At 47.9% G+C, this 23,880-nt stretch overlaps 1 long non-coding RNA gene across 1 annotated transcript in view; it reads right to left on the bottom strand.

Moving 5' to 3' along the window:
- Window positions 1-429: 429 nt before the first annotated feature.
- Window positions 430-23,880, bottom strand: part of LOC121597325 — a 77,116-nt gene continuing 53,665 nt past the window's right edge. The window contains exon 3 of the long non-coding RNA XR_006005403.1: window positions 430-1,091. This is a non-coding gene — a long non-coding RNA (uncharacterized LOC121597325). The remainder of the gene's footprint in view (window positions 1,092-23,880) is intronic.

Raw genomic sequence — 23,880 nt, 5'->3', positions numbered from 1 at the left:
TTATGTTGTAGACTACCGTAGGGTCTTTCATATTCTTCGGCCTTAGAGTATTCTCGAAATCCTGTAAAAATCTCAACAAAAAGCCAGCAAGACACAACTTTCATATCACGATCGTGCAGGTGATGTCCTATTTGGAGTACTTGGTCATATCTTCAAAATCTGATCAAGATGAAATATCCTCGAAACTTCAAAATTCAGGAGATGTCCATGAATTTCCTTGGAGATGTTTTGTTTAGGTATAAATGTATCTCTGAAGACTACAGACTTTCCCTAGATATCTGAACATATTGCTGACAGCAAAAGAACTAAGAATTGTGGTTTGTGGATCTCCTCCCTTCTGAATTTATATTTTCCCATTTTCAAGCAGATACACCCTAAAAATCAAAGCAAATATTTCTGAAAATGTTGAAATTGGGAATTCTAACATCTACTCACAATGAAGTTGTAGACTGGTAGCGCTACTATATTCTTCAGCGTGAGAATATTTCCGTAATTCTTGCAAAAATCTCAATAAACAACTGTACCTGGACATCTTCTTAATCTGATTAAGAAGAAACAACCTCCAACTTTGGGAAACTCCCAAATCCTGGAGATGTCCATGAAATTGCATGGGATGTTTTAGTTCAGTTTTGAATGCTCTGGATGTCTTGTATTTTCGAAGACTTGGATCTAAATCTGATCAAGATGAAACAACCTCCAACTTCGGGAAACTCCCAAATCTTGGAGATGTCCATGGAATTCCACGGGATGTTTTCAGTTTTGAATGCTCTAGATGTCTTGTATTTTCGACGACTCGGAACGAACTCGTCTGCCGTCAAACTAGAGCCTTACAATGGATTCCACCTCCTAGTTCTATGTCTTCACACAAAATCCTAAACCTAAACCTGAAAGTCACCCCCTGAAAATGATATCCCCGCGTTTGCAACTTACCTTGTGGGCTCGGATGGAGGCGCCCTCTGAGCAAGCGAGTGTGACGTCCACCAGACTCTCGTCCTGGAGCAATTGGCTGAACACCCCGAGAAGGTTGGATTGATGATTGTTCCACCTCAAGCAGTAATGATCACTGCCCATGTCGGTGACAGCTTACGCTGCTGTTTGAGAGAGAGAGAGGGAGAAAGAGAGAACGAAAAAAAACATTGGTTGAAATTAGTACCACCGCAGTACAACACGCAAGCTAGCTGTGCAAAGCATTCCTGAGTAGCATATAATTGGGAGAATAGCAAATTAGCAGATCACCACCCACGTCGTCGCTGCAGCGAAGGTGTGGAGAGAAGGGAAAACACACATACACACAACCAATACGTTAATTAAAAGTCGATACATACGGCCGGGGAGGACCGGGCACTACCAGTAGCGGCGTCAAAATCTCCATTCTCTTCCAACTGTGCCGCTTCTTTTGTTGTTGACTTAAAAATTAGCACATCCGGGCGGGCTACCGTTCCTGTTGCCGAAAAAGGAGACCAGGGACAGCATCTCAACTCCCCATCCCATCCAGCAGTCAATCAGTGGAGCATGTTTTGTGGCATCTTCCTTCCTTCCTTGCGGTCTTGCAACCAATATGCTAATTGCAGTAAATGCACTAAAGCCCCACAACAAAAACAAAACCTGACCGAACCTGACGGGTAAAGGAAGCGCCGCCGCCGCCGCCTCAGCTCATCAAGCGCTGGTATGTATCCTATCCTTCTCCTGCTCGCCCCTATTCCCTTAAAACATTCGCTGCCCCGCATTCTGTGCGCTATTAATTGACCTACGCGCGACCCAAGCGCATCTCACACCCTTGATGAATCTTGACTATGCTTTGCTCCAACTTCTTGATATGACGCGCGGTACACTATTGGACACAACGGGCATCGAAAAGGTGGATGATAATTTATGCAGTGTTTTCCATTTACACGTTTCCCTGCCATTGGTGGGAGATGATGCGAGGGTTCGTGTCTTGTTGGAAGTTGGAGAAGAAAAAAATACACACACACACACACACACTTAATTGACGATTGTCAAAATGGCGGGCACACACATGTCGATCGTTCGGGATCGGTTGCTTCGCTTCTCCACCTTCAATTTCCCCGGAGGCACTTCTGTTTTGCCAGCGCAGAAGAAGGTGGGCCGACGACGGCATGCATTTCTTGTTCTCCCTTGTACCGACTCCCTCGGCGGCAACATCTCCGAACGGGTTCGATATTTTCCACAGCTTCGCACCTTTCGCCGCCTTCGCCTGCATGCGCGAGCCTCCAGCTACACGGCGGGGCCCCCGAAACCGTTGGAAACCTGACAGCGAACATGCGCTCGTGACAGCCGGTACAAACACACACTTCAAGTCCCCCGCCGGGTTTTCTGCAGGAGATCTGCTCTGGACACCCACACACACACACACATCGGTTTCAACCCGATTCACCGCATCCTTCCGCACCGCCGTCGGTGTTTCTCGTCACTCCAGTTTTCCTTCATTTCTGCGTTGAAACAGTTTTTTGAAGAGAGAGAGAGAGGAGGTAGGTCCTGCAGGCGGGTTGAACATTATTTGTTCTCTATCGGATGCGTTCACCACACACCTCGAGTCTCCCGGCGAGTCGGCGGAATAGCCTCGCGGGATGCGTTGTACGTAGATCTCAAAAGAGGAGTACATGAGTATGTGCGTGTGTATGTGATGGATCGATAAGCGGGCGTGAAAAGCGTGACCCCGCTTGACCGGTGCGCCGAGCGCAGCAGTTCACGAAATAGCGAAGATCCTCGAGATTGGAGATGCCCGGAATACACTCCCGGCACCCGCAAACCCGTGGAGGATGGATATTGGATCCAAAACCTGATATATCTTCCTCGGACACGTAAGACGGAGGGTGGGAGCGGATCAAGATTGCTCGGACAACATTGCGCGCCACAGTGCCACAGAGTACAGGAAGCTCGTGTAGCTGTCAGGTCAAAGTTTTGGAAAATGAGACCGCTGGAACACGTGGGTCTCAAGTAACTTCTTCCATTCTAGACCATCAACACACACATACACACTCCATGCCCTGGTTAGACACACTTGCCACTGAAGCAAACGTACCTCTATACGCCTACACACACCGGTGATCTGAATCGCTCTTTCGGATAACTTCACAGAACACCTCACGGAGAACCGCCGCGCCGAGATGTGCGCAACCAGTTGCTGTAATTGAGCGCCCTTATGCATGGTTCTGTATGTGTGTGTGTGTGTGTGTGTGCATGTGAGGAGTGGTATCTACACAACAACAAAAAAAGCGTAACGCAAACTCCTCGCGTCAAAGATTCCAGAGATTCTGGATTCTGGTCGTTCCTTTTTGCGCCGTTCGGCATCTTAACTAGTGATGTGCTCTCTGGAACACACCCACGACTCCTATTCTAATCCGGCCGTTGGTAGTCCGATTCCGACTCCGGTAGAATCAGAATCACTGGTTCCGCTCGGAGTCAGAGTCGTCCGAAGCCGTCCGGAGTCATCAAAACCCTGATCACATAAGCAGTACAACGGCCGTCTCCGGCTAACTCTAGACTCCGACTTCAGACTTCTCCAGGTGTACTCCGGAAGACTCCGAACAACTCCGGATGACTTCAGATGACTCCGAGCAACTCCGGATGAATTCAGGCGACTCTGGCCGACTTCGGATATCTCCAACTCCAGACAACTCCAGACGATTCTGGACGGCTCCAGACGATTCCGAACGGCTCTAGATAACCTAGGTTCTGATGTCGGTTCCGAAATTTCCAGAGTAGGATCGAAGACGACTCCAGATTTACGCCAACGCTACCCATCACTAATCTTCACCACCACCTTTAGGGATTTTATGTGTCTCTATGTGTGTCTGTGTCTCTATAAGCGATCAGAATCGAAATTGAAGACGTTACTACACACGCTCGCGCGCACGCCCTTCCCCCGCCTTGACCCCGCACAACACAAAAAGCGCAGATCGGCCGCTGGCGATGTTATCGGCTGGAAGCGATCTCTCCCGCGCAACAGCAGCCGCCTTCGGGGATTGCATTGAAAAGGCGGCAGTGTGCGGTGTTGTGGTTATGTTGCAGATGCGTTATCCGATCACGCGTTGAATTTCACTCAACGCCTTACTACAAAAAAAAAACACACACACACAACGCGCCTCACCAGACCCGGGACGGAAGGTGTCGACAGGCCCGCGTGCGCTCTCTCTCTTGAAAATAAACACAATGAGCGGGGGTGGTGGCGCGGGTGCACAAGGTGTTGACAGGGCTGTGGGGAGTTGGGGTGAGTCGCACACCTACGCACCACCTCTGCCCATTGCCCATTGGGAACGAGGTTGGATTTTGGAGTCCGTACTCCGAGATCCTCTCTGAAGTCCGACGAACCCAAACAAAGGTCGCAGCAATGTAGTTTCCAACATTCCAATGCAAGTCAAGCCACTTGAAGGTGGGGGTGGAGGGGAGTGGGGAATGAAATGAAACTAGTAGTTGTGCAAAACCACCACCACCAGCACCACCACTCCTCTCCGTGAGCTTTCCCCGGGAATGTCGGATTTGAGCTCCAATGGAGATGGTTGTGCTCTATGGGCAGATCATTTAAATCGCCATAAACAACCGCGAGATAATGACAAAACTGTTCGGAGGACGTGGGAAGGGGGGATGATGCAGAAGCATTTCCCCTCCACCACTAGATATGCCCCCCGCACACACCCGCAGTGCGCAGCCGAGTGAGTAATGATACACACTAATTTAGTCGCAACATGAGTGAGCGCAGCATAGGGCGTTGCGCGATAGTGTTTCCCTCCGCCCAGAAGCGTCCAGTGGCTGGTCGGGGCTTGGGGAGGTGGATTGTGGGGAAAGGGGGGGGGGGGGGGTCACACACAAGCGCGCGCTCTCACTCGGCAGCAGTCGTCATCCGCCGTGAACGCATTTTAATTTGAGCTCCCGCCGCAGCAGGGTGAGTGCGCGATTTCTTTCACCCCGCTCGCCTTAACCAACCCCCAAAAAGCTCGTTCCAGCGACACACGCGTTTGCCGCCCCCGCAGTGCATGCTTCAGCAACAAAACACACACACACACACACACACACACACACACACACACACACACACACACACACCCGGAAAGCTGGCAAGAAAACTGTCGCAAACGTGTGTGAGCGCGCGCGCGCGCGGGCCTTTAATGACGGGCGCGCTGGGCGAATAAATATAAATTAAGTGCAAAGTCCCCCGCGTTTTCCGTTTTTGCCACCGATGGCTGCGTGCCGGTCCTGATCATTTCCGCTCTCGCATGCCGTGTGCGTGCGCCCGGGCCAATATAATTACACGCCGGCGCGCGGTGGTGCTGCTTGCGGGCCCTAAGAGTGTGCGCGCCGGTAGCGCGCATGGAACAGCATTTTCTAAAACTTTGCCCCACAACGCCACGCTTAGAAGCAGTGCTGCATTGGTAAGCTAATGGCACGGAAGGGGGGGGGGGGTGGGTGGGGGGGAAGCAGCAAGGGAACTCGTGGTGCAATACAAAGCGCGATGGTGTGGAAGCGAACGCGTTCGAGAAGGAAACAACAAATGCGGCGAGCTGTGTTTTTGCAAGGTTTAATTTTAACTTTAATTTTGGAAAACCCATCACTTGGGTCACTTTATAAAGACCAGCAGCTAGGTAGAACTTAGCCATTTGTTCTACTCTTTTCTTGTGCACCCTTTCTATAAGCTCCACTACTTCCATGTCCCATCATGTCGCACACAAACAGAGCAGAGACAGGGGCTTTTATGCAAAGTCATTTCTACATTCTTTCTCCTTTTTTTTATCTTTTTTTAATCTTTTTTTCATTTTCTCTCTCTCTCCCTCTGTTGTGCGTTGTTTGCTCGTGTTTTTTACGCACACACAAATGCACCTCCCCCCGCAAGCAGCGAGCGTTTCTTTCATTTTTTTTTGTTTCAGCCCACGCACGCCGGCGGCCCTTACCCGTAATGTGATGCTGCTGCTGGCGGTTGGCTGCTGCTGTGCTCAGCACCCCGCGCTCGGGGGCACTACATACACCACCCCCCGTCCTTTTCCGGAAGGGAACGGAAATGCAAAAAAAAAAAGAAATAAGATCTCAACGATTGCAGCAGCAGCAAACAGCAACGGAGCAAACACGAAAGAACAAAAAAGCGTAAAACGTGAACAGCATGTGTCGGGCAGGGGGGGTCGGGCGGGAGCAGCGGGGTGGGTTACTGTGGATCAGGTGACGGCGACAACATTTACGCAGTTTTCTCCCTTCTCGCCCACACCGGAGCAAAACAGAGAGAGAGAGAGAGAGAGAGAGGGCAACGGTGGAGTGGAAAAAGATTCATTAATTATTTTATTTATCTTGCCTGCCCCTAACTGTGTGCTTAAGCATGAACACGCACACACACACACACACACATACGCATTCGGAACGGTCCGGAAGAGTAACGGCATTTGTGCGCGCGCCCTTCACTGTCTCTGCTCTGTATTAAACTTTTTTTTTTACTTTTTGCAGCGCCTTTTACTCCTGCGTGCTGCTGCGTCATTTGTTTGTTTCCCACCCACAGCAGCACCACACACACCCCCCCCCCTTTTGGGGAGGCTCGCGCGCACTTTCTCTCTGCGCAATCCTGCGCAATAATGTGCCTCCTCCCACGCGTTGCCGCTTTTTGTTTTCTGAGCATAGTAGAGTAAATTTCAATTTTGCAAAGCTATGTGCCCCTCAAAGTATGCAACGCGCTTAACGAAAGCGTCTTTTTAAAGCGCTCACTAGCTTTGAGCTGTCGAAATACTGCAAAAGAAGAAATTATGAGATTTAATTGTAAAATTATATTTAAATGCCCCCGGAATGTAGGCAATTTGCTTGTATTGAGTGTATTTGATTATGAATAACAAAGTTCTTTTGAGTTCCTGCCTATTGCAACGTTCTTTCAAATGCCCTGTAAATGCAAAATCCTCTTTTAAGCTAAACTAAGAATTTAATAAAAATATCAAGTGAATTTTGCCTCGAAAGACACTTTTTCCTGATTATTATTCTATGACTCTACTATTTATCGAAGGTTTTATTTGCCGAATTATCACGCGAACCACCGTATCATGTTTCACGTGATACCTATTTTGACACACGGGACAAAACATGCATATGTAAACAAAACAGCAGCAACGCTTAGGTAATGGTCATAGCCAATGCTGCAAAATGTCACTGTCAATGTCATAAAAAACTGACTGACTGAATCAGAGGTGATACTCAAATGGATTGGTGTGACCAATACATGTTTTGTGACCTTTTAGCGACCAACGCTTAGTCAGTCATTATGTCATGACTTTTTTTTTACTGTGATTAGTTCCGCTAAATGTCACTGACATATTCATGACAAATTCCGGCTGAAACAAAATCATGTCAGCGTCACGAGAAGTGAGACTCAAATAGTTGGTGTGACCATCACATGCTTGGTGACATTGTGTGCGACCAACTATTGGCCAGTCACTGGGTCGTGACATTTTCTGTTGGTGATCATCACGACAGTCATGGGAGATATGCAGTGCGTGCGAGTGGTTCCAACAAAACACATACAATCAAAGCAGACAGAGCAAGAAAGAATGCTCATTTTGTTGCTTGCGAACACACGCCAAATATATTCCAAGAATGTTGTGATTATCACCGACAGAAAATGTCGTGACCAAGTGCGTGATTAAAAGCTGGGTGCTAAACAAAATGTCACCAATCATGTGATAGGTCCACCAACTAATGTGTACGTGAGCTGATTTGAGCTTCGTTTCAGTCATGAGTGTTGGTAACTGAAACAGTGACAGTTGATAACACTGCTCACAGTCAGAAAAAGTCATGATTATGCTTGCGCTGGCATTAAGCTAAGCCTGTCAGTTAGAGTATCGGGTTTCACTCAAACACTCGCATGTCGTGTGCGGCATGTCATGACGCACTTTCATTGCGTATCAGCAATGAGCATCAAGCTACCATGGATATGTTCATTGTTTTCGTAGGTAAACATCTCGTGATGCTCATTACATTTTGCAGCACTAGCTCCAACTGAAATATTTTCATATATTTTTTGTTAGATTAGTAAAAATATGCATTTAATCGTTTCGATTTTCTCCAGGCAAGTTGTATAGAATTTCCATGTCTTTTAAAAATATATTATGTAGAACCTCTACGCATCCTTGCGACTATTTTAAATGGCAAAAATACATCATTGTACTGTGAAATCTTATTTCATATTTTTCTTAGTTGCTGATTAAAAACCGAGTACAAAGCTAACATAGTATTTATAAAAATACTCCAAAGAATGCATTTGACGATTTTTTAATTTATACTTGCGGCGAAATAATGCTTAAAAAACGGTGCTCTTTGTGCCCCGTTTTACCCTGCAGCCAAACAAAGCGGACGATGGCTAAAAACACAACAGCAAAATAAAGCCCACGATCCGTCAAGAAAGCGGATAACGGCGGCGGTGGCATCCATGACCTACCCTACAAAGGGCCAAACCGGGCAGTAAAGAGCGTGAGCAATCTCCCCCCCCCCCCCCTACCTACCAGCACCACTTGTGACGAACAGAAGGAGTGAAGAGGAGGAAGAAACGGCAAAAACGCCAAAAAGAACGACGCACGAACGCGCAGAATTCCATTCCCGCGGGTAATGAGCGTGAGTGCGCGCGCGAGCGCGCGTTTGTGTCTTGTTCGCGGAATTATTTATATTAAGCGATCATGCAGCCACATAAACAAATCTCCTTTCTCCCTCCGCTTCTTACTCGCGCCCCCACTGCATCCACTCCAAGGATGCCGCCGGTGGCACATTCCTTTTCTTACGCCAGCTTCCTTTTCATTTCGAATTTTTTTAACCCTTGCGCGCATTTTAAATAATCAAGCATTTTTATTGCAAAAAAACAATTTTACATAAAATCTATTTGCATTCCTACAATTGCAAATATTTTATTAGATTTTTTAAGGTGAAAAATTTGTCCAGATTGCAGGAAAATTTGGCAACGATTTGGATTCAGCAAGCCACGAACCCCATTCCCGAAGGGTTCGAAACTTAGAAAACTCGTACCGTAGCTAACGAAATACAAAAAACAGGCCCCTTTTTCCGCATTCAAACTGATCGAAAATCATGCAATGGGGAGGGGGTTCGCAGGGGTATGGCTACTAGGACAGACGGGTCCGCACACAAGCGGCTGCTGCGCGACAACGAATGGGCGCGCAATGAAACTGACAGAAAATCCCCATAATGCAATATAATAATAGCCGTAGTGATAATCTTGTAAATTACCGTTCTCCACCATCCCGAACCTCCTCCCCTCCCGTTCCCTTGCACACGATCCGCGGTTGAGCGATCGTCGTTGTGGGCCGCACCACACAGCACACTCTTGGACAGGGACCGTAAAAGTTCGCCTAAAGTTACGCGCGGCGCAAGATAGATAAAACACGCGGGCGGTACAGACACACACACGCGCGCGAGGATCAAGAAGGCAGTAAAGGAACGCGCGAAAGGCAGGCGAAAAAATGCTGCTGCTGGCCGAAACACGAACGCAGCCACGCCGCAACAGCAGCCGCAGCGGACAAGAAGTTTTGTGCCCGCCGAATGGCAGGAGGGGGACAAACACCAGGAAAAGAAACGCATCTCACACGCAAACCACCCCCCCGGTGAACAAGGGAGGAGGACAACGATACGGGAAAAGGGGGAAGCACAAAATGCACTGACGCGCACACACTGCATAAGGCCGCGGTGGAAAAATTCGAAGTTTAGCCTTCGCCGCTGTACGCAAATCAGACCTGAGAGTTCTATACCGATCGATTAGTGTCTATGTGTGTGTGTGTGTGTGTGTGTGTGTGTGTGTGTGTGTGTGTGTGTGTGTGTGTGTGTGTGTGTGTGTGTGTGTGTGTGTGTGGTGTGTGTGTGTGTGTGTGTGTGTGTGTGTGTGTGTTGTGTGTGTGTGGTGTGTGTGTGGTGTGTGTGTGTGTGTGTGTGTGTGTGTGTGTGTGTGTGTGTGGTGTGTGTGTGTGTGTGTGGTGTGTGTGTGTGTGTGTGTGTGTGTGTGTGTGTGTGTGTGTGGTTGTGTGTGTGTGTGTGTGTGTGTGTGTGTGTGTGTGTGTTGTGTGTGGTGTGTGTGTGTGTGTGTGTGTGGTGTGTGTGTGTGTGTGTGTGTGTGTGTGTGTGTGTGTGTGTGTGTGTGTGTGTGTGTGTGTGTGGTGTGTGTGTGTGTGTGTGTGTGTTGTGTGTGTGTGTGTTGTGTGTGTGTGTGTGTGTGTGTGTTGTGTGTGTGTGTGTGTGTGGTGTGTGTGTGTGTGTGTGTGGTGTGTGTGTGTGTGTGTGGTGTGTGTGTGGTGTGTGTGTGTGTGTGTGTGTGTGTGTGTGTGTGTGTGTGTGTGTTGTGTGTGTGTGTGTGTGTGTGTGTGTGTGTGTGTGTGTGTGTGTGTGTGTGTGTGTGTGTGTGTGTGTGTGTGGTGTGTGTGTGTGTGTGTGTTGTGTGTGTGTGTGTGTGTGTGTGTGTGTGTGTGTGTGTGTGTGTGTGGTGTGTGTGTGTGTGTGTTGTGTGTGTGTGTGTGTGTGTGTGTGTGTGCTCTGGTGTGTCCCACCACTGCCACGGTCGTAAAAAAAAGAAAGAAAGAAGGAAGCGTGTCCGTTCGCGATTAGGTGGTCAATAAATTTTTGCGCGTTATCTCCAAGCGCAAAAGGCACGCGTGCGCGCGGGCGCGCACGCTGTTGCAAAAAAGGGGGAGCGGTCCTGCCGCGCCTGCAGGCAGCTCCCGCCCAAGAAAGAGCGGGTGTTGTGTGTTGGCACAGACCCGGGCAGTGGATCGAAGGTGGACCAAACACAACGTAAAACCGATCAGGGAGGAAGAGAGAGAGGCCAGAGAAGTTTTTGTTTTGAACTAAATAAATCTAAATATTTAAGAGAAAATAGAAGTGCACCTTATTTAAAAGAAGTACGGAAACTCAATATTACATTTAATTGCACATATTGAGCTCCAATATGAATTTTGACAGTTTTTAAAATGTTTTATTACATTACGATGGATGCAAATAAGCAGTGCAACGGTCTTTACACGTTTTGTATATATTAGTGTTTTTGCTGCACATACTCGTACTGGGCCCGTGGTACACTCGTCAAGGCGAAAAAACTAAGCCCATGATGGATGGCATATCATCAGTTCAAACCTCGTTAATGCAGGATCGACTAAAGTTTTAAGAGGACACACAATTCGCTCGCAGAAAGCTTTTACAGTGTTTTCCAAGTCAATCTCCAATGTAAACGTTGTTATGCACCGCGTGCAAGATGTTAATCTACATTAATCTGATGTTTCATTTCCATCATCACAATTTTTATTTTTACTGCATGATTTTCAACACGTCTCATGCTGGATTGAGTTTGACAGGTCTTTGTGATGTGTTAAAAATCATGTGTTAGAACTGAAATTTCTGAAATTGAAAGTCATGAGCAAGTACTGAATGAGAACTGAAACTGAAGCATACACACCATTTGGCAGCTGTTGAAAAACATCTTGGAGACGGTGAATAATTATGTGCACACATTCGAAGGTGACTTGGAAAACCCTGTATATGTAACGAATCCTCAGGAATTTTCATAATCATCAATTGTAGATGGTGTTGTGTCTAATAAGCAAAACAAAACTATTTGCAAGGACTTATATAATCACCATAATTTTGAACTATCACATTTGAATATTTTCAAGTGGCTTTGTCAGGACTCAAGATTCAATTTCAATGATGTTCTTCCTGATTTGTGTGGTGGGGGTTTTGTGTATTACCTGTTACTCACACACACCTCTTACAAGGTGGAAAAGCCATGATTTAAATCAAGCGCAAGAGAGAGAGAGAGAGAGAGAGAGAGAGAGAGAGAGAGAGAGAGAGAGAGAGAGAGAGAGAGAGAGAGAGAGAGCGAAAGAGAGAAGGAGAGAGAGCGAGAGCAGGAAAAATGGGCAACCTTTATTAAAGCATTACAGGGTTTTCCAAGCCCCTTTCCAATATGCACATAGTTTTTCACTGCTTGCAAGATGTTTTTCAACAGCTGTCAAATGCTGTATTTGCTTCAAAATGAAATTACAGTTTCAACGCATGATTTTCAACATATCACAAAGAACTGTCAGACTCAATCCAGCTTGAGACGTGTTGAAAATCATGCTGATGAAGTTAAAAACTATGATTATCGAAAGGAATTATCCAATTGTTGTGGATAAACATCTTGCACGCGGTGAATAACAACGTTTACATTCGAAACTGACTTGGAAAACCCTGTATTTCACCTCAAGGATTAATCCCAAAAAAATCTAAATCAATTCCTTAGTTTATTTTTATGAGCACTATGTAAATGTTGTACTCCGTTTTTAAACAGCAACCTGGAAATATATGAGCTAAGATGTCGTAGTAAAATGATGTAATTGTTACCACTTCGAAAATAAACTTTAAGTAATCACGCAAGGACGCATGGAAGTATTTTATAAATATAACAAAATATATATAAAATGCTTCACTTGGAGCATAGGGGCGTCGATTGAAACGTGTAAAAAGTGTTTTAACTTTTTTAAGCGTATTTTTGAAGTAAGTTTGACACGGGCTCTTTGACCATCACCTATGCACTGCTGATATGGCCCCCATATTGCTCCAGTGTTTTGACGTTTCAAAGTTTTGAATATGCCCATTATGTCCCTTGTGTCAAAATAGAATCATCGTGAAACGACAACTTTTATTTAACTTTTTTTTTAAATTAATTTTATTGCGTTAATTTGAGGCTTTGGGGTAATTTTAATCAATAAATTGGTAGAGTTGGTAGAGGAATAGAATAATTGTGTTTCCGAAAGCAAACTTCACATGAATTTTCATTAAATTGCTTGGCATGCCCATTGTGCCCTGCTTTCCCCATTTTACGTGACAATCCTTTTCTTCTCTGCGTGCGTCCCTGTTTCTTCCGTTCCCTCCCAAATAAGGGCAAACCGTGCGATACCGAGAGCTGACTAATTTTTATCCCTTGCCTTCGTTTGCATACCCTTCCGCTTCCGTCTCTAAATGTCCCAAAATCATGATCTACGGTGGCAGAAGAAAAATGGTGGCAAAACAGCAACCAACTCCTAGGTACGGTGGGGCAGCAAGAGGCGGAGAGGATGGCGTTTCTCGCCGAGTGCGCACCTAATTTGCTGAAACTGTGAAACCGATGAGAAACGGCGTGCGTGCACAGCAAGCACCAGTGAAAGAGAGAGATAAAACGGAATGAACTGGAGGTCTGAAACCTACCCTGCATACACACCTACACACAATTTAGGCCTGGTGGGAAAAAGGGGGTGGGAGGGGAAGATGCGGGGCAAACTGATGGAGGAAATCGATCAGGAAATGCACCCGAGTCGCGGCTAGGTTCGTTAGGCAAGCCAGCAGCAGCAGCAGCAGCGACGATGGCGATGGCGACGACGGGGGATGAAATTAATTTCGCAACTATATCTCGTTACTCGTTACCTCGTGCGCTGCTGCCCCGCACCGCACCGGGGAAGGATGCTGCTGTGGCCGCGCGGCACTAGCAAGAGCCATCGCGTCGCTCTGTGCACGGTACGACACACCGACCCCAGCCCAAGAAGGCCAACCGTGGCAATAGAAGAGGGGGAGAGAAGGGGGAAAAAACAGCACAGCCTGGGCCGCTTCTCAAGAGAGGTGCGCGCGAGAAGTTGAAACGATCATTAATTTGATCACGCGTGCACGAAAACGATCAAGCGAGTGTGTGTGCGCGCGCCTATGTGTGAGCAGGCGGTTCCGCAGATTCGTGACCGAGGAACACAGGAAGGGCCTGTGGAAAGAATGTGTGTACGTATGCGTGTGTGTGCCTGATTGGAGTGTTCCGCGGGGTCGAGGGTCGGGGGGGTCGGGGAAGGAAATCAGAGCATTAAAATAAGAAAATAAAGAAAAAAAACCCGCGGGACAGCGTGAAGCAACAAGCGACGAACGGGGCGAGAAGAAATGTACGATTTCACAACCAAATAATTCACCACCCGCACCACCCCCTATTGGCACGCACACACACAGACATTCCACTTTGCAAAAGCGAGAAAATAACATAGCTGAAACCGGAGCGAAGGAAAAGCTGGTGCGTTTTTGCTGTTGCTGCTGCACAGAGTTGCACTAGAAACGAACCCTTCCCCCAACCGCCTTCGCCACAGGCGATGGGGTGGGGTGGGTGGTAAGATATTTTAATACGGTTGAAATTAATTGTCCTTTACCCTTTCCCGCTAACACACACACACAAAGGCGCACGCGTGCGATCGAGTGGGAACGTGCAAAAACACCCTTCTAAGTACAAAAAACTAAGCGATCGAAACAGTATCGGGATTGCGCGGTAGAGGGCTTTTGGGTAGGGGGTGCAGGAAATCTAATAGGATCCTTCCTTTACCTTCCCCCCACCCCCCTCCAGGGGGATTGTACCGGTGCCGGTCGTTGAAAGGGACGCACGCAATCACGCATGGGCTCTTTAGTGGTGTGCGCATTTATTAAACAAATGGTCACCATAAATAAGAGCTGCCCGCCATTTCCCGCTTTCCCACCTTCTCCGGCTTCCTCCTTTTTTTTTTTTTTGGACAGTGTGTAAAGGGAAAGAGAGCGAAGTGAGAGTGAGAAAGAGAGTGGAAAAATAACGCTAAAGGGGTTTAAATGCATTTTTACACGAGCAGAAACAAATACCAGAGCGACAGTAAAAATGCTCAGAGCAAAGTGTTTTTGTGTTTTGCTCTCTTTTATAGCACACGAAAAAGGCTTCCTTTCCCGAATCTTACCAATCTTCAGTTGATCTAGAGTAGATAGTTTGCCACCGCACTAATTTGTTTATATGTTGGTTTTACTTCCCTTCGATCGTCACAACCAAATAGGGTAATGACAACGCTCTTGGTTACGGATCAAATAGTGTCAGTTCAATTCTCAACTTTTTTCATGTTTATGGGTACCTTTTTTCTTTTATTTTTGTATTTTTTCCATTTGAATGAATAGTTTCTTGCTATAATTAGTACACATAAGATGTATTCAAATAGCATCATTAAGCAGGTAGCAAATAAAAAAAATAGTTTCACAAAATTATCAATATTACAAATACCTTCTATTTAACCTATCGAAATGAGCACGACATATTAATAAAAATACCTTTGCAGCGTTCTTAAGTGCTACTGAATAATGCAACCCATCATTAATAATTTTGAATTATTAATTAAAAATTTTAAAGTGCTCAAAAACACAAGAAGAGCGCAGATATAATACAGCGCAAGCTTTTACTTTTGGCAGCTGCAAATTCATATTTCATGAAATTGATTGAAAAGTTGAAACACGAAACTTTTCATTGAAATATATCAAAGGTAGTTTTTTTTTAAACGAGCACAACCACAACACACTATTATGGGCAGCTTATGTCTACTACCTTGTTTGAAAATAAGTTCTGAATAATATTCCGGAGATGTCCGTCCCGAGATTCGATTTGAAGCCGGACTCCTGTTGCATACGCTGCACACGCCCCTTTATCGATGGAACCATTCGGGCCAGTGGATATACCACACGCTTGAAGCGATACAGGTTCGGTGCACTTTGAACATTTGCAGCATGATCGTACAGATTTATCATACAACAGTAATCCCATCGTCTTTAATTCCCTAACCGAATATAGATAAATCGATTAAAGGTAATAAATAGAGTTACTGGATTAATTCTTATGCTCTACTCGCACTGGCAACACACCACACCATGATGACCGCGTGCATAATCGGTACCACACAGGCACCCACACACCACACGCAAGCTTTTCAGAAGGTGTTTTGTTGCATTATGGTGTTGTTCGCAGCACGCCCTGATGAAGCAATTTTTCCAACCATTTTTCGCGCACCCACCCTTCCGGATGGAGGGAGGGGGGGATGATGATGCTGATGGTGTGGTGGTAGCGGCAAAATCCAATCATCTCATCAATCTACGCACCACCCCATTTCCCGCCAAAGTGCTGCTCCGCAGGCTTTTATCTAATCTCGCTGCTGCTGCTTACACCGCGGCGACTCCTCCTCTCCTTGGTTCGAGCGCGTACCCTTGCCAGTTTTTCTGCATAAATGCAGCAGCAGCGATCCTTCACTTGAAAGTGCAACGAAACGGAGTTGGAGGGGGAAAAAATAGCCGCGACCTGCCAACAGCAGCAGCCGAACGGTGGGTCTTAGAAGTTGGTTGGGTGTAATCTTTAATCTCACTTCGCCAGTGGTCCCTCGCCTGCACGCTCAAATTCCACCTAATCCTTCCGACGGCCCTGGAAAGGGGGTGGAGGGTGTCGTCTCTCGCTTGCGAGATCTTAATAGACCTTCCCGAGGTAGCGCTGCTCTCCGTGTTGCAAGCATCGGAGATCGGAGCGCGATGATCTTAAACGACATTTCAACGGCTACGGAGGGGGGCTCGCTTCTTTTTTCCTTCTCCGCCTGCTAGCATTACCGACCGACGAAGGCCAATATCTGCCGCACTGGATCGGGAAGGTCGACGCAACAAACAGCACGCCTCAGCCGTGCCTCCCATTGCCCATTAACAACGCCCAATCCAACGGGAAACGAGCGTGGCCCTTTTTTCCGCCGTGCAAGATCTTTCAACATGCTTTATAAATTAGCTTCATTGCTCGGACGCGGGGGCGTCCGGAGCTTTTTATCACACACAGATACGCACACACACACACACCCACGCGTGCAGCATCTTTGCGCACAGGGGACTCGGCTCTTTCATCCTCTGGACGGGCGCGCAGCAAATGCGAGGTGATATCAATCGAGCAGCTCTCCCCGCCACCGGGATGATGCGGGATGCGTGCAGGCTTTTCCATCCCCACATAGAGTGATGAGGGGGGGCAGAAGGGCACACTTTCCCACAATTCGAACACGCGTGTGTGTGTGTGCGCGCGCACTTACTCACGCCACTCGGTCTCGTAGCGAATCGCGCGCGCCCGCACAGTAAATTAGCTTAAATTACACACCGTCAGCATTCAAGAGCCGCGGCCAAGCCAGGATTCATCGACACGCGCTCTTCCAGTGTCCCTTCTTTTCTCCTGCCTCCACACTCTGGTGCTTGGTCGATTGCCCGCAACCCATCTTCTGCAAGCTTTCGGCATCTTCAAGGCAACAGAGCAAGGCGCGCGCGCGCGCTCGCGCTCACGCTTACGATTAATGATCGAAGGTATCTCGAACCTAGCGGGGCGGGTGAGAAGGAGGAGATGTGTCCCATCTTCTCCCATTCTTCAGCAACCAGAGGAATTTCCTTCCCTTTGCGCAACAGCGCATAAAACGGAGATGCGAAGAAGGGTCCCTTCTGCGCGCTAGAATGTCAAACGGTGTTGAAGGGATAAACGCGCCCGCTCGAAATGGCACCACACCGTAACCACTGCGTCAGGACAGGGGGGGGGGGGGGGGGTGAGGCTAATGATACGGCATACACCCACCACCGGCCACCCCTCCGAGAGCCCCGAACAATGTGTACGGACGGTGGTGAAGCCGAAACCCTTGGCCCAAGGTCCAAGCTAGCAAACGGCACCGCGCGTATTCCATTTGCAGATCATTAGAATTGTGTACAAGCCTGACCCTGTTATCTTCGTCGTGGTGTGTGCCCCCCGCTCCAAGATTGAGTGCACCGACCGAAGATGGATGGGAACGTGTCAGCCAGTTAATAGTCTACGCGGTGCGGATGGACAGCTCCTTCGGGGCGGGAAGGAACGATAAATCCAAGAGTCATCCGAAAGAAGCGGCACAGTGCGCAGATCAATTAGCCCGCTTCCGCAAAACGAGTGTGTGTGTGTGTGAATGATTCCCTCTCAAGAGGATGGAGAGGGTGCAGGACACAGGGGATCTAAATTAGCACCAAATGACACCTCCGTGGTCGCACGTACCAGCAGCGAGGCTCCAACACGGTGGTGGTCTCGATGTCTCAAAAAGAGAAAAGGGTTTGCCTGCTGGAACGGACGGCCCGGGGAGATAATTGATGTGCACTGCAACCTGCTCTCGTTCGACCTCCTGCGCCCTCACACTACCTGCCCCACTCACGGGCGAGCTAATGCATCATTAGCTCACCTGCGCAACAATCGACACCCGTGGCGCCAAACCCTTCGGGCGCGGGCGAGTTTGCGGACGAGCCACTGAGAAACGGCAATGCGGGATACGGGGTAATCTTCACCTACTCAACCCTCCCGCTGTATGCTCTCTCTGTCCACCGAAGCCCCGGATGCCCGGGATGCATGCGATGCAACAAATGCATCGAATCGAATCCCAGCATCATCAGTTCGCATGAGTCAGCGTGAATAATCTCGGGGCAACAACGTTGCGGTTTCCCGCGCCTTGTTCCCAGGGGTGCACAACAGGCACTGGGGATGGGGGGGGGGGAGAGCTGTTGGTAGCTGACATCACACGCCACAACAACGGCGGCTCCTGAGCTGCTACTCAAAACACACATCTCCCGCACTCTCGGCCTGCATGCATGCAGCACACACACAGCGGGAGGATTTCGTCGGCTCAGCAACTGATCGCGGGTACTCCTCTGTTCTGAGAAGCGTCGGCAGGACGTGACACAGGGCCTGCCTTTGGCAGGGGTTGCAGTTTCGCCAGCAAAAAGAAAAAATAGTAATAAGAGAATGAACAGAAGGAATGCATCCAAAACGAAGCAAGCAGGGCTTACATTATTTACACCACAGAGCGAAGGGTTTTACGACAAGAAAATTGGCCCAAGCACGAACTTTAAACAAACTAAGGGTGCGTGCGTGTGTGTACTCTGGGTTGGAAGCTGTGGGTGACATACATCAGCAGACGTGATCATCGTTCGATACACCCAAACGGACATACGCTGGGCGTGAAAGGGTAGAGAGAGAGAGAGAGGACAGGGCAGCCCAACCAACCGGCCATACGATCTCGCCATTTCTTCTCGGATGTGTTGTTTACGTGATCTGAGCTTGCGTCGCGGACAAAACAAAGCGCACACACAAGTGCTGAAGCTGCTGCTGCTGACGTCGTTTCGTTTGCGCTGAGCTTGCAGGCTAACGCTGCTCTCGATTCAGATCAGATTGTGAGGCTGCACACGCCTGGCTGGAAAGCGTAAGCGAAGATGTTACTTGCGCGCTCTCATAGTGATATAGAGCTCGGGGTGCTTTTTGTTTCTTTGCCGGCTCTATAGACTTATGAGATTGGGGGAGAAATGGGCTGCGAACTGAGGCAGAACAGCAATCGAAGGTGATGAAACACTGGCAGGCAGAGAAGCTTAGTGGAGATCATTGCATGCTTTGATACACGCAGAAAGTGCTCCCCAGAATATCTTAATCTAAAATGCAGTTAGATCACGAGATTCTGCGAATGTCCTAATGAGCTCTGCGAATGTGTTAATGAACTCTGCGAGTATCCTAATGTCCTCTGCGAAAGTAGTGACTTGCATGGAATAACCCAATACATACATCAAATATTGCAAAACATTCTACGAATATCTCAAAACACTCTCCAAATTTCCCAATGTTTTATGCGAATATACCAGTGCACTGAGCCTGTACTCCAATACACTCAGCGAATATCCCAATGTATTCTACAAATATCCCAAAGCGTTCTAATAATAACCCAATATACACTCTGGGTGTATTCCAAGACACTTATCGAATATCCAAATGTACTCTGCGAATGTCCCAATGAACTCTGCGAATATCCCTAGACGCTCGGGAAATAACCCAAGCCATTCTGCGAATTTCCCAACACATACTCGGTGTGAATATCCCAATGCTAGTTCCTAACACATGATGTGAATATCCCAATATACACTCCGAACATCCCAATGCACCTCTCCTCTTCCAACGTGCAATCCCAATGCTATACCACCCCCTGTGGTCGAAGCGCCCAGAATGGAACGTAAAGGGCAAAAGGTCGTAACGCGCGAACGCAAACGGTGGCCAGCGCTGAACCCGATCCAACTGCGTCGTTTTCCTATTAGATGCACTCACATCAGGAGGGCAGGCGTTAGCGTTGTTACACCGCCCAACAACTTGCCAGCAATAAAGGTAGCGAGCGCAAAAAAAAAAAACACTCAAACAAACGGGACGCTTAAATATAGGTCCACGTGCGGGATGGATGTGTGCGCACAACTATTCCTTTTTTTTTACATGCCAAATTTTACACAGGCCCGGAGCGCGCCCAACAACTACAAAAAGAGAAAAGAAAAAGGAAAGTCAGCGAACGGTTGCCAACAAGGGCCCACCCAACCCTACAAGTGTACGCGCATCCCCGTCCCGTACAGGCTCAAAATAATGGGAGACTCACCTTCCCCCCCCCCCCCCCACACACACCAAGCGGGCAGCAGCTCTACGCGAATGTTCGGCTTCAGTTTTTCGGTGCGATGCTGGGGCATGTCGCTAAGCGTGGACGAAGAACATTTTCCTTGCACGACGACACACTCTCGCGTCTCCTTCGCGTTAGTGACTACGTGTCCTATTTTTGTGCAAAGTTCGCTTTCGCTTTGTTGAAAGGTTTGGTTGCTATTGTTGTTGTTGCTTTCCCTACAAGCCCCCCCCCCCCCCCCCCTGCAACATCCCTTTGAGAGGTGTCTGAGGTGGATGCAATGGTGGAGGAGTGTCACTCTCACTCATTTGTAATTTGTAGGGCGATTTAAATGATTCCCTTTTTCACTCTCTCTTTCGCACTCTTTCGCGCTCACGCGCCCCAAGCGTGCACCTGAAGCTCGCACTAACACTCCCGCTGCCTTCTCCCTTTCTCAAGCGCTGTACCTGCCACCACTACCCGCGCTTGCCGGCCACCAATAGCAGCGGAAATAAAATTAGACGCAGAAAAAAAACCCCCCGTCCATCCCGTCCGTTTCCTTTCCCTGTATCTCGCTTCTCGTAAAATAGGACTGTGCAAGCACACACGCATACACACAAACACACACACACACACACACATCATCTCAACGCCCTAGACCGAAGGCCACTTGTCCAACTGCCAAGTTCGGCTCGCAACATCTTTTCGGTGGCAATTTGCACAGCGGAGCACACAGAACACAGCAGAACACACACACACACACCGAGAAACCCAAAACCCAGACTTTGGTGCCAACAGCGGCGTGGGTACTACGGGAGGGAAGCAGCTGGGAGGTGGGTTTTAATGTTATATTAAACTACCCCCGGGGCACGGCAAATGCGTTTTCGATGCGCAATCACAAGAACACTTTCTACTTTCCACCTTGCTCGTTGTTGTGTGACATTTTACGACTGTTGAGAGAAAGCTGTTTTACAAATTCAAGACAAAGAGCAAGTCAATCGAACATCACTTAAAAAAAATAAAATCGATGTTACGATGCGTTACAGCAACATCTGGAGAGCGTTATTTCTTCTAACTGGCGTTACAATGGCTAACGCTTTCGAGACTTATTCAGCAGCATTGCGGCTGGCCGCAGTCAGCCGTTGCTAATGGGGAGGGGACACGCTCCATTCTGGGCTTGAACCCCTCGACGGGCATGCCCCGTGTTAAGCCGTTCGGGCTGACGACTGTACCGCCCGTGAATGGAAAAGAATAAATCGATTGCAGCGTCTTCGTCCTTGCACACGCTCTCCCTTAACAAGGGTGCAATGTGCAGTCGGGGCAGGACCGATTGGAAGATGAAAGACTTCGGAAGCAACGTGTTTGCCACTCCAAAAGGCAACCACCACTACCCTCACACACACACACCCCCGCACAAGTCTAATTGTTTTCCTGAGGCGTTATCCTTTCGCGCCACCCACCACTGGCCGCCCTTTTGCTTTCTGCATATTCTGTCTGCACACAGTGACATACATCTCCTCCTTCTGCTTGCCCACTCGACCCACTTTTTGTCCACACACACACACACACACAATCATAATTCGAGAGATATCGATCGAGACACACAAAAGCCCGCCATCATTAGTATCGGGGCCAAAGCGTATCCCCTTCCTTTCCATGCCTACCCACCCGAACACACACAGTAGTGCTGGCAGCAGGATAGCAGTGGTGGTAGGAAATAACGGGTGTCAAACATTCAATTCATCCTTCCCTCTCCCTCCCACCGGCGCACTATATCCCCCACCTGTCGTCTTCATTGTATAATCAGGCTAATAAAATGCATTCGGGTGCAAATATGCAATCGAATCGAGCGCTTTCTCTTTCTCTCTCGCTCTCTCTCTTTTTCTGTGAATCTGAATAAGGAGAGAGAGAAAGTGAGAGAGAAAGAGAGAGAAAGAGAGAGAGATAGAGAGAGAGAAAGGGCAACGGAAAGCAACAAACGGATCATATCGTTGCGTAATGTGTTTTGGCTCCCGGCCCATGGCAGCAGCGGAAGAATATTTATGTCGCTGCGTTTTTGGGCCCGAGGGGGGGTTCGCATTTGGGAGGGGGAAAAGTGCTCCGCCGGAAAATTGACGGGAAAAGTGCAGCCCACAGATAGAGAGAGAGAGCGAGAACGAAAGAGAGAAAAAGCGAAAGGGTCAAAAAGCGGCTGCATATTTGAGCTGGTGGCGCGCGCTTTGGCATCAACCTAAATCGTTGATTTGGTCGGTGTGTGTGTATCGGCAATGTATCGAGTTGCCGGCGGCATTCTTACGACACCCGAGGATCGATAACTGGAGCAGTAGGTTAAACGCGTCAATTACGGGCTTTTGGTCGATAAATTGGGATGAAAAAAAAAAACAAAACCCAAAGAAAAGCAAAGATTCATTCATTGAAAATTTAACCCCTTTTTGGGGAGGGCACAGCAGCGTCGGGGTGAAAATGCATCATTTTTCGAAAGGTTTTGCAATTTCATTTTCCAATGGATGGAAACACAAGTCAAGTAATAGAATAAATTTACAAAAAAAAAAAATCACAGCTTGTTGTCTCAAAAACATTTCTAGTCTCTTCTTCACTTAATTATCACGAACGGAATTGACTTTCGTTCCGATTTTTGTCTAGTTTTGTACTGTATTGAATTGACAGATTAGAATCGTCTTCTTCTTCGTCTCACTACGCAGCTAAAATACTTACAAAATGACCATAAAGACTGTACTCAACACCGCATCATCTCGATGGAGCCGCCTGGCCCCTGTTGCAATCAGAAAGCGAGTGTACGTACCTGCAAACAAAAATGGAGAAAAAATAAATAAATTAAAATTAGAATTATTAAGACAAAAATAACACTCGTAAGAGCGACTACAGAAATGGAACAAGATGAGTCTTTTTTTTAAATGCTTCGGCAGCTACTCCAACCGCTCGCTAGAGATGAGCACACGTTCCGCGCGCGCACGGTAATACCCCCATATCACCTTGAGATTGAGTGAGTGGGCTCCCCTAGTAGGAGCATGCAGCCAAGCAAGCAAGCAAGCAAGCAAAAAAAACCGTTTCAGCAAACCATAAACGAGATAATAATAAAAAACGACCTCGACCACAACGTGTGTCCAGAGATGCGTGCTGAGTGCATGGTGAATGTAGACACACGCGCACGTAAAAGGGACTATTCTCTCCAGCGGTGGTGTGACGACGGTGGGTACGTAGTAGCGAAGGGCACTCGAGAGGGCGCGAAAATGCAGCGCAAGCGTTTCCCGCCTGAGCCCGTGTGTGTGTGTATGTTGATGATGATGATGATGATCACGGAGCGCGCGGAGATTGATGACAAGATTAGCAGAGCGCAGCAGCAGCCGAAGGGGCCCGTAACAACGACCGATGTTGATCGTTGATAAGAGAGTGAGTGCGCGACGACCAACCACTCCACGGCAAACACACGGGGGTTGCTTTCGCTTTGCGCATTATTTTTCCCATACAAATACATTAAAAGAAACTCCAAATAAACGCTTTCTTCTGCTTGCGAAAGAATCAACAAAACGCAGTGTGTTTCACAGTGAAATGAAACTTTCCTTTTTTTGTGTCGCCCCTGTTTCGAAACAAAGCGCATGCAACGCTATATTTCTAGCAGTGTTAGTCACACAGCATCACC

The sequence above is a fragment of the Anopheles merus genome, chromosome X (assembly GCF_017562075.2).
Source record: "Anopheles merus strain MAF chromosome X, AmerM5.1, whole genome shotgun sequence".
Lineage (NCBI taxonomy): Eukaryota > Metazoa > Arthropoda > Insecta > Diptera > Culicidae > Anopheles > Anopheles merus.
Note: the sequence above shows the minus strand (reverse complement) of the source record. Positions and strands in the feature narration are given on the sequence as shown.